The sequence below is a fragment of the Coregonus clupeaformis genome, chromosome 33 (assembly GCF_020615455.1).
Source record: "Coregonus clupeaformis isolate EN_2021a chromosome 33, ASM2061545v1, whole genome shotgun sequence".
NCBI classification, from domain to species: domain Eukaryota; kingdom Metazoa; phylum Chordata; class Actinopteri; order Salmoniformes; family Salmonidae; genus Coregonus; species Coregonus clupeaformis.
Window position 1 is genome coordinate 27459193 of NC_059224.1, and position 10706 is coordinate 27469898.

A 10706-nucleotide genomic window follows, 5' to 3' on the forward strand; every position below is an offset into this window, starting at 1 on the left:
AATTTTTTATAAATTGATTTGCATTTTAATGAGGGAAATAAGTATTTGACCCCTCTGCAAAACATGACTCAGTACTTGGTGGCAAAACCCTTGTTGGCAATCACAGAGGTCAGACGTTTCTTGTAGTTGGCCACTAGGTTTGCACACATCTCAGGAGGGATTTTGTCCCACTCTTTGCTAATTTTCTCCAAGTCATTAAGGTTTCAAGCCTGACGTTTGGCAACTCGAACCTTCAGCTCCCTCCACAGATTTTCTATGGGATTAAGGTCTGGAGACTTGCTAGGCCACTCCAGGACCTCAATGTGCTTCTTCTTGAGCCACTCCTTTGTTGCCTTGGCTGTGTGTTTTGGGTCATTGTTATGCTGGAATACCCATCCACGACCCATTTTCAATGCCCTGGCTGAGAGAAGGAGGTTCTCACCCAAGATTTGACGGTACATGGCCCCGTCCATCGTCCCTTTGATGCGGTGAAGTTGTCCTGTCCCCTTAGCAGAAAAACACCCCCAAAGCATAATGTTTCAACCTCCATGTTTGACGGTGGGGATGGTGTTCTTGGGGTCATAGGCAGCCTTCCTCCTCCTCCAAACACGGTGACTATGGTCCCAGCTGCCTTGAGATCATTGACAAGATCCTCCCGTGTAGTTCTGGGCTGATTCCTCACCGTTCTCATGATCATTGCAACTCCACAAGGTGAGATCTTGCATGGAGCCCCAGGCCAAGGGAGATTGACAGTTATTTTGTGTTTCTTCCATTTGCGAATAACACACCAACTATTGTCACCTTCTCACCAAGCTGTTTGGCGATGGTCTTGTAGCCCATTCCAGCCTTGTGTAGGTCTACAATCTTGTCCCTGACATCCTTGGAGAGCTCTTTGGTCTTGGCCATGGTGGAGAGTTTGGAATCTGATTGATTGATTGCTTCTGTGGACAGGTGTCTTTTATACAGGTAACAAGCTGAGATTAGGAGCACTCCCTTTAAGAGTGTGCTCCTAATCTCAGCTCGTTACCTGTATAAAAGACACCTGGGAGCCAGAAATCTTTCTGAATGAGAGGGGGTCAAATACTTATTTCCCTCATTAAAATGCTAATCAATTTATAAAAATTTTGACATGCGTTTTTCTGGATTTTTTTGTTGTTATTCTGTCTCTCACTGTTCAAATAAACGTACCATATAAATTAAAGACTGATCATTTCTTTGTCAGTGGGCAAACGTACAAAATCAGCAGGGGATCAAATACTTTTTTCCCTCACTGCATAACCCGGATTGCCATTGTATTACATTACATTTTTGACAAACAATTATTATTTTAGCAAACAATGATTGTGGTTCATCCTATATTCTCCCTAACATCCTTACTCCCTTGCAACAGATGTGGGATAAACACACACGCACATACTCTAACACACTCAACCCCTTTCCTCCACAATCAACCATAAGATCAGATGCTCAACGGTTGTTACATCCCAGAGCCCAACTCAAGAAAGGACCTGATTTACGAAGGCATATACAGTTACAGCTGTTTGAGAAAGCATGCAAGATTGAGCAAAAATTGACAACAATGTGAGATTTGATTAATCTATTTAATCTATGTCAAGTCCTAGGTGATGGAGATCAGATCCACCCTCTTCACCTGAGACTGTCACGATTCAGACAGACGACCAGAGGACCACAATTGCGTCACACCAGAAAGTTTATTAAACTTAAGGGAAAAGGGAAGTAGGGAGTGAATGAAGGCTCCAGGGGTAACAGGGATCCCGTCCAATGCGCTGGGTCTGTGCCCCCCCCCAGTGGCAGCGATGCGTCCTATGAAGCCGGTGGTGGGTGGTCCAGAAGTCCTGGGGGGAGACACAGACACAACAGGGCGGAATGAAACCAGGCAGCAGTACAGTTCAAGGGAAATCCAAAATACGTAGTAGCAAGGCAGAAGGCTGGTCAGAGTTACCGGGATTGAAGAGTAGTCAGGAGTCGTAATGGCAGAAGCAGGTCTGGATCTCCTGAGGCAGAAGAGTATCCAAAAACAGGCAGGTCCGGGGTCACAAAACCAGGGTGAGCCAGAAGCGCGAGCAAACAGGTTCCGGGTGTGAGCCTTGCAGACGATCTGACACCGGAGAGCTGAAAGACAGGGCCTTAAATACTGGGAGAGGTTAGTGGGTAATGCAGCGCAGCTGGCAGAGTAATTAGAGCCGAGCAGAGCAGGGACAGGTGGAGCTAGTTAGGCTGAGTAGAGAGAGGGAGGTGAGCAGAGTGGAAGATAGTGGAAACAAATTAAGGTGGTAACCCGGTGGAGTGAGAGGGCTCATGACAGAACCCCCCAAGGGACGGCCCCAGAAGTCCCAAGAGCAACACCACGCCGGGCGGGAGGAGGGGAGCCGGAGGAGGGCTAGAACTCCTCCGAACGGTCCGAGTGAACGTCCTCATCCTCGGAGGAAGCCGGAGGGCCGTGGTCGGGAGATGGGACAGGTCCCGAGACAGGATCAGGCACAGGACAGGAAGCCGAGCGGGCCGGACGGTTAGGGACCCCTCTGGGGCGGCCCCTACGGATTGCAGGTTGATCAGGATGCCGTTGGTGGAAAGCGGTGATGAGAGTCCTATCCACAATCCGACTAGCTGGCACCCAGGTCCTTTCCTCAGGTCCATAGCCCTCCCAGTCAATGAGGTACTGGAGACCCCTACCCCTCCGTCTGGACCGAAGCAGGCGGCGGACGGTGTAAACCAGACCACCATCGACGAGCCGTGGAGGAGGAGGACCAGGCGCAGCAGGGACCAGCGGACTCTCATGGATGGGCTTAATCTTAGACACATGGAAAGTGGGGTGCACCCTCAGGGAATTAGGCAGTTGGAGCCGGACAGCAGTTGGGCTAATCACTCTTATGATAGGGAATGGGCCAATGAACCGAGGTGCCAGCTTCTGCGACTCCACCCTGAGTGGCAGGTTCTTCGATGACAACCACACCCTTTGACCAACATGGTAGGTGGGAGCAGGAATTCTCCGACGGTTGGCCCCGGTAGTGTAGCTGGCAAACGGACCTGAGGAGTGTGGCTCGGGCTTGTGACCAGGTGCGGCGACATCGACGGGCAAAAGCAAGTGCAGATGGGCAAGTAACCTCCTCCTCCTGGCTGGCAAATAGAGGAGGCTGGTATCCATAAACACATTGGAAAGGGGACATACCGATGGCAGAGCAGGTCAGAGAATTGTGTGCGTACTCCACCCATGTCAATTGCTGCGACCAGGAGTGGGGGGTTGCGTGAAGTCATGCATCGCAGCGCCTTCTCGAGCTCCTGATTAGCCCGCTCTGACTGCCCATTGGATTGGGGATGGAATCCGGAAGTCAGACTGACTGTGGCTCCCAGCAGGTGACAGAACTCCTTCCAAAAAGCGGAGGAGAATTGTGGACCACGGTCAGAAACAACATCCCTTGGCAGTCCGTGGATCCGGAAGACGTGTTCCAGGACCACCTGGGCGGTCTCCTTGGCGGTTGGGAGCTTGGGGAGGGGAATGAAGTGTGCCATCTTGCTGAAACGGTCAACGATGGTGAGAATGACGGTCATGCCACTTGAAGGGGGCAGCCCCGTGACAAAGTCAAGGGCGATGTGAGACCAGGGACGTCTGGGCACAGGCAGGGGCTGCAGCAATCCGGCTGGGGGCTGGCAGGACGACTTGTGTTGGTTGCAGATGGGGCAGGCTTGGACGAATTCCGTACATCCTTCCTCAGAGAGGGCCACCAGAACCTCTGGGCGAGCAGGTTGTAAGTGCGGGTGGAGCCAGGGTGACAAGCTAGGCGGGAGTCATGTCCCCACTGAATGACCTGGGACCTCAGGTCTTCGGGGACAAAAAGGCGGTCAGCTGGGCAAGTGCTGGGACCTGGCTGGTTACGGAGAGCCTCCAGCACCTGTTCCTCAACAGCCCAGGTCAGAGCTGCAACGATGCAGGGACTTGGCAGAATCGACACAGGGTCCTTGGAGGGGGTGTCATCCTTCTGGAATTGACGGGAGAGGGCGTCTGGCTTGGTGTTGCGTGATCCAGGCCGGTATGACAGAGTGAAATTAAACCTGGTGAAGAACAGGGCCCAGCGGGACTGCCTGGAGTTCAACCGTTTGGCCGTGCGGATGTACTCCAAGTTCTTATGATCGGTCCAAACGAGAAATGGAATGGTGGACCCCTCCAGCCAGTGACGCCACTCCTCCAAGGCAAGCTTCACAGCCAGCAGCTCACGGTTCCCTATGTCGTAATTGCACTCAGAGGGGGACAACCGACGTGAGAAAAAGGCACAGGGATGGAGCTTCCTATCCTCCGCAGCCCACTGAGAAATCACAGCCCCAACTCCCACATCCGAGGCGTCCACCTCCACAATGAATTGCCGGTCCACATCAGGCATCTGGAGGATGGGAGCGGAGGTGAACCTCACCTTGAGGGTACTGAAGGCTTTGTCGGCTGCTGGGGTCCAGGTGAAGGGTTGCTTGGTGCTGGTTAGAGCAGTGAGAGGGGCAGCAACGGTACTGTAGTTCCGGATAAACTTCCTATAGAAGTTAGCAAACCCCAGAAACTGTTGCAGCTTCTTTCTGTTCTCCGGAACTGGCCATGAAGTGACTGCTGATACTTTGGCAGGATCCATTTGGATACTTCCTTCTGCCACTATGTACCCCAGGAAGGCCACTGTCTTGACGTGAAACTCACATTTCTCTGCCTTGGCGTAGAGGGAATTCTCCAGAAGACGATGAAGGACTTGCTGGACATGGCGGGTGTGTTCAGACAGGTTTCTGGAGTAAATTAAGATGTCATCCAGGTAAACGAAGACAAACTTGTTTAACATGTCCCGCAGTACATCATTCACTAGAGCCTGGAACACAGCAGGAGCATTGGTGAGGCCAAAAGGCATAACCAGATACTCGTAGTGGCCTGTTGGTGTATTGAATGCGGTTTTCCATTCATCTCCCTCCCCGGATCCGCACTAGGTGGTAAGCGTTTCTGAGATCCAACTTGGTAAAAACAGTGGCTCCCTGGAGCAACTCAAAAGCAGAGGTGAGCAGAGGCAGAGGGTAACGGTTCTTCACTGTGATGTCGTTGAGTCCCCTGTAGTCGATGCAGGGGCGAAGAGATCCGTCCTTCTTCCCCACAAAGAAGAAGCCAGCACCAGCAGGAGATGAAGATGAACGGATTAATCCTGCGGACAGAGAGCCATTGATGTAGTCCTCCATGGACTTTCTTTCAGGAGCAGACAACGAATAAAGACGGCCCCTTGGAGGAGCTGTTCCAGGGAGGAGGTCGATGGCACAGTCGTACGGTCGGTGAGGGGGCAGAGATGTGGCTCTTGCTTTGTTAAACACCTCTCTGAGACCATGGTAGCATTCTGGGACATTGGAGAGGTCAGGAGCGGAGTTAGTAGGTACTGGCCGAGGGGGTAGTGCGGCAGCAAGCAGGCAGGTTCGGTGGCAGTCCTCTCCCCACTCCCTGATCACCCCGGTCACCCAGTCGAGCTGAGGGTTGTGCCGAGGCGGAGCCATGGGTAACCCAGGATGAGGGGGTTGGCCTGGAGAGGGGAGCAGGTGAAACTGGATAGTTTCTTGATGGTTTCGGACAGACCCATCGAGACCGGGGCCGTGACATGAGTGACCGATCCGAGTAAGTGTCCGTCCAGTGCCCGGGCAGGAATAGGAGGTGTCAAACGGAGGTTCTCCAGTCCCAGTTGGCGTGCCAGCTTGATGTCCATTATGTTGGCTTCGGCGCCAGAATCCACCAGAGCAGCCAGGGTGTGAGTTGAGTCAGAGAGGCGGAGGTGAACTTGCAGCAGGGGTTTGCGGTCGGAGGACTGGATGGTCATTGAACTCAACCGGACTCCCCCTACGCCCGGTGAGCTTCGGCCCTTTAAAGGGCAGGTTACCACACGATGTCCATCACCTCCACAATAGAGGCAGAGGTTTGAGGTGAGCGGCGCTGGCGCTCTGCAGGAGTGAGGGAGGCTCGCCCAATCTCCATAGGCTCAGACTGATCAAGCTGACCTGGGTGAGTGGCAGTAGATGACAGGAGCCCAGTCGGATCTCTCCGAATGCCGGTAGTAGGTGGACCTTGGCGCCCCCTCTCACGACGACGGGTCTGTATCCTTCTGTCGATCCTGACAGTCAGTGCGATGGCTTCATCAAGAGTGGAAGGCAGTTCATGGGAGACCAACTCGTCCTTGATATAGTCAGCCAAACTATGGAAGAACGCGTCCACCAACGATGGTGTGTTCCAAGAACTTCGTCTAGCCAGGGTTCGGAAGTCGATGGAATGGTCTGCGACTGTACGTCTGCCTTGTCGAATACTGAACAGTTCACGAGACGCCTCTGCGGTGGGTGAATCCAGGTCAAACACCTTCAGCATCTCCTCAGCAAACAGGTCGAAGGTTGCACATGCGGGGGTTTGACGTTCGAACTCTGCTGTTCCCCAGAGTCGAGCTCGGCCCGTCAGGTGAGTGATGGCATACCCAACTTTAGCCCCTCCGTGGCGAAGGTCCTTGGCTGCAAGGAGAACTGAAGTCGGCAGCTAGTCAGGAATGGCCGGACCTGGGTTGAATCGCCGTTGAACCGCTCGGGGTTTCCAATCTTGGGTTCGAGCAGCGGCTGCAATGACCGGGGCAGGTAACTCGGGGGCTGGGCTGGTGGGCAGACTGGCTGGGGTAAGGTTGGTGAGGAGTTGAATGATCATGGCGAGTTGTTGTTGCTGCTGCTGGAACTGCTGCTCATGCTCATCGGTTTCCATGTCGGGGAAAGTGTGCGCTGAGTCCATAATGGTCAGATCGTACTGTCACGATTCAGACAGACGACCAGAGGACCACAATTGCGTCACACCAGAAAGTTTATTAAACTTAAGGGAAAAAGGGAAGTAGGGGAGTGAATGAAGGCTCCAGGGTAACAGGGATCCCGTCCAATGCGCTGGGTCTGTGCCCCCCAGTGGCAGCGATGCGTCCTATGAAGCCGGTGGTGGGTGGTCCAGAAGTCCTGGGGGGAGACACAGACACAACAGGGCGGAATGAAACCAGGCAGCAGTACAGTTCAAGGGAAATCCAAAATACGTAGTAGCAAGGCAGAAGGCTGGTCAGAGTTACCGGGATTGAAGAGTAGTCAGGAGTCGTAATGGCAGAAGCAGGTCTGGATCTCCTGAGGCAGAAGAGTATCCAAAAAACAGGCAGGTCCGGGGTCACAAAACCAGGGTGAGCCAGAAGCGCGAGCAAACAGGTTCCGGGTGTGAGCCTTGCAGACGATCTGACACCGGAGAGCTGAAAGACAGGGCCTTAAATACTGGGAGAGGTTAGTGGGTAATGCAGCGCAGCTGGCAGAGTAATTAGAGCCGAGCAGAGCAGGGACAGGTGGAGCTAGTTAGGCTGAGTAGAGAGAGGGAGGTGAGCAGAGTGGAAGATAGTGGAAACAAATTAAGGTGGTAACCCGGTGGAGTGAGAGGGCTCATGACAGAGACACAAACACTCTGGTCCCCCGTTGTAACCATTTTCCCAAGCATCTCCGTGCAGTCAGACCTTTTGATTATTTTGTGAGACCTGGGCCACAATAATAAGCCCCATCTCTGATTGTCAGAGTGTGACCCCTCCCCATGGGTTAAAGCTGCCAGTGTTGCCAGCACTGCCACTACCTGGGTGGGGGTACCCCACCGGCTAGGTACAAGGTCGTCAAGGTTCTCATTAGCAGCTTTGAGATTTTCCTTGTATATTATGCTCTCCCATCAGGGGGCTCTGGCTTTGTAGGACCAACCCTGCCAAGCAGGCTCAGAATCTTGAGGGGGTGGTGTTGCTCAAGTAGGTCTCTGACCGCATTTATTTTTCTGTTTTGGCTGCATATAAGCAACTCACAGCAGGTCCATAAAACAGATGGGTACTTCTCTTTGGTGTATGGGTCGCTCAGGTGGGTGTCTAGGATATAGGGTTGGGGATCGTTCCATCATGATAGGACAATAAAAAATAGATTAGATGTATACTATATTTTAAATGTATATCCCTCATCTGCACAAAATTGAAAGCTCTCTCTCACAACCCCTGCTCACAGACACCCGTTGGTTCTGGGATATGCAACCATTTCCTTTCTCACTCACTTAACGCCACACTTTTTCAAACACAAAAACGCACACCACACCTTCCATCACAATACATCCACACCTACCCACATACTGTGCCTTCTATGTCTTCTGTTTGCTATGTTTTTATCTCCACTATGTTAATTGAGTACATGTGTTCTAATTTAGTTGTATTTGAAGATGTATTATTTTGCTTCTTATATTTTCTTGTAATACCGTCTTTTCGCTTGATAAAATACTATACCTACTATAAAGGTGCTTTATTATTACAATCCCTACCATGGCTAGTATTGGGTGTTCCATTATTCGCTCTATTAGAACTTTCAGAATAGCCATGGAGTAGTCTTTGTGTCGCGGAACCGGGTGCACTGTATATTCATGTCTGTCAAATTATTGTTTAATGCCAAATGGGGGGGCTTTAGAAAATATTCAGACCCCTTGACTTTTTCCACATTTTGTTACGTTACAGAGTTAACCTAAAATTGATTTAAAAAATAAATAAATCACAGCCAAGACAACACAGGAGTGGCTTTGGGACAAGTCTCTGAATGTCCTTGAGTGGCCCAGCCAGAGTCTGGATTTGAACCCAATCGAACATCTCACCTGAAAATAGCTGTGCAGCAACACTCCCCATCCAACCTGATAAAGCTTGAGATGATCTGCAGAGAAGAATGGGAGAAACTCCCCAAATACTGGTGTGCCAAGCTTGTAGCGTCATACCCAAGAAGACTCGAGGCTGTAATCGCTGCCAAAGGTGCTTCAACAAAGTGAAGTGTCTGAATACTATTTTCAGTTTATTTTATTTTATAAATTAGCAAACATTTCTTAAAACCTGTTTTTGCTTTGTCATTATGGGGTATTGTGTGTAGATTGATGAGGGGAAAAATACAATTTAATAAATTTTAGAATTAGGCTGTAACCTAACAAAATGTGGAAAAGGTCAAGGGGTCTGAATACTTTCCGAAGGTACTCTTTCAAGGTCGATGGACTTTTTCTGTTTCCTCTCCCCAAAGAAAATATGTTTGGCCTATCAAATTAGATTGAAGGGTTTCAACTTTTTCACTTACATTGATAAAGGTATCTATTTGGAGAAAATACAAAACTATAAAATGGATGGCCACATTATTTATCAGGATTTTAAATAGATTAGACACTGCGAGGTTATCACTGTGTGAAGGTACTATCATCCTGACTTTTGAACACATTTTACATTTTAGTCATTTAGCAGACGCTCTTATCCAGAGCGACATACAGTTTTAGCGAGTGCATACATTTTTATTTTATTTTTTTATACTGGCCCCCCGTGGGAATCAAACCCACAACCCTGGCGTTGCAAGCGCCATGCTCTACCAACTGAGCTACATGATGGAGAAGATGAATCCATGATGTCATGCCCAAGCCTCAGGCTGAATGTTATTGTGCGGAAGTCCGATCACTTTTATAATATAATCAGATAAGGTTTATGGTTTTATACTGAGATACTGGTAAGTTATCTAGGAAAAACATTCTAGTTCGTCACTCCACCCTACAATAAAGAGATCATTGACCTGGTGAGGATGAGCAGAGTATGTACATATGTATGATCTTAATTTGAGCCAGTATGCTAGAGCAGGAAAATAAGCAACAGGAAATGTGAATTATTATGTGGATTATAATTAATGGACAATTTTATAAGGTTTGATACATTTTTCGTTAGGGCAAATCAAATCTGAAATTTCAAAGTGGAAATTGCAAACTTTAGAAACCTTTTTAAAACTCAAATACACTACAAGTTTGCATTTCCTGCTTAGCAGGAAAAATCTCTATAACAGAGTGATCAAATTAAGATCCTACATCTGTACTGCTCCCATAACTGTACTGCTCCCATCTGTACTGCTCCCAAAGAGTTCACTGTGAAGTCCTGTAAATGACTCATGTCCTCTGAGAGAGTTCATTTTAGCCCAGTCCCAGTCCAGGTTGAGGCAGTCCGACACCTTAACAGGCTGTGTTGAATCTAGGTGCTTTTTTAAATACTGTAGCGATCCTCGCTATATGAACCACGTTAAGATTCCCACCAAGTGGATTAACCTTACTGGTGCGATGCGTAGGATGTTTTCTTTTCATACTAACTACCTGGGTTCGCTTCACTTCCCCGCCGTTCGCTACAATATAAAATCACCACTACTATCATCACAGTACTATTACCGTACGTATACAAGCTGGTAAAGATGACCAACAGAGGGCGATAGACATCACATTAGGCATCCCTTGAAGTCAATTTTATATCTGAAAAATCTGTCAGATAAAGATAAATGAGAGTCATATTGCAAAAATCATATTTAATGTTATGTTTTAAAACTAGTCTAGTTATTGCTCTATCACAATATGGTCAAACAGATAATTGCCCATTTGCATGTCAGAATTCATAGAATGCAATTATCTTTTCAATGGGATGTTTCCTACCATACCTACATTCAATCAAAATAAAATGTTATTTGTCACATGCGCGGAATACAACTGATGTAGACTTTACCGTGAAATACTTTCTTACGAGCCCTTCCCAACAATGCAGTTTAAAAATAAAATACACAAGAATGGAGCTATATACAGTGAGGGAAAAAAGTATTTGATCCCCTGCTGATTTTGTACGTTTGCCCACTGACAAAGA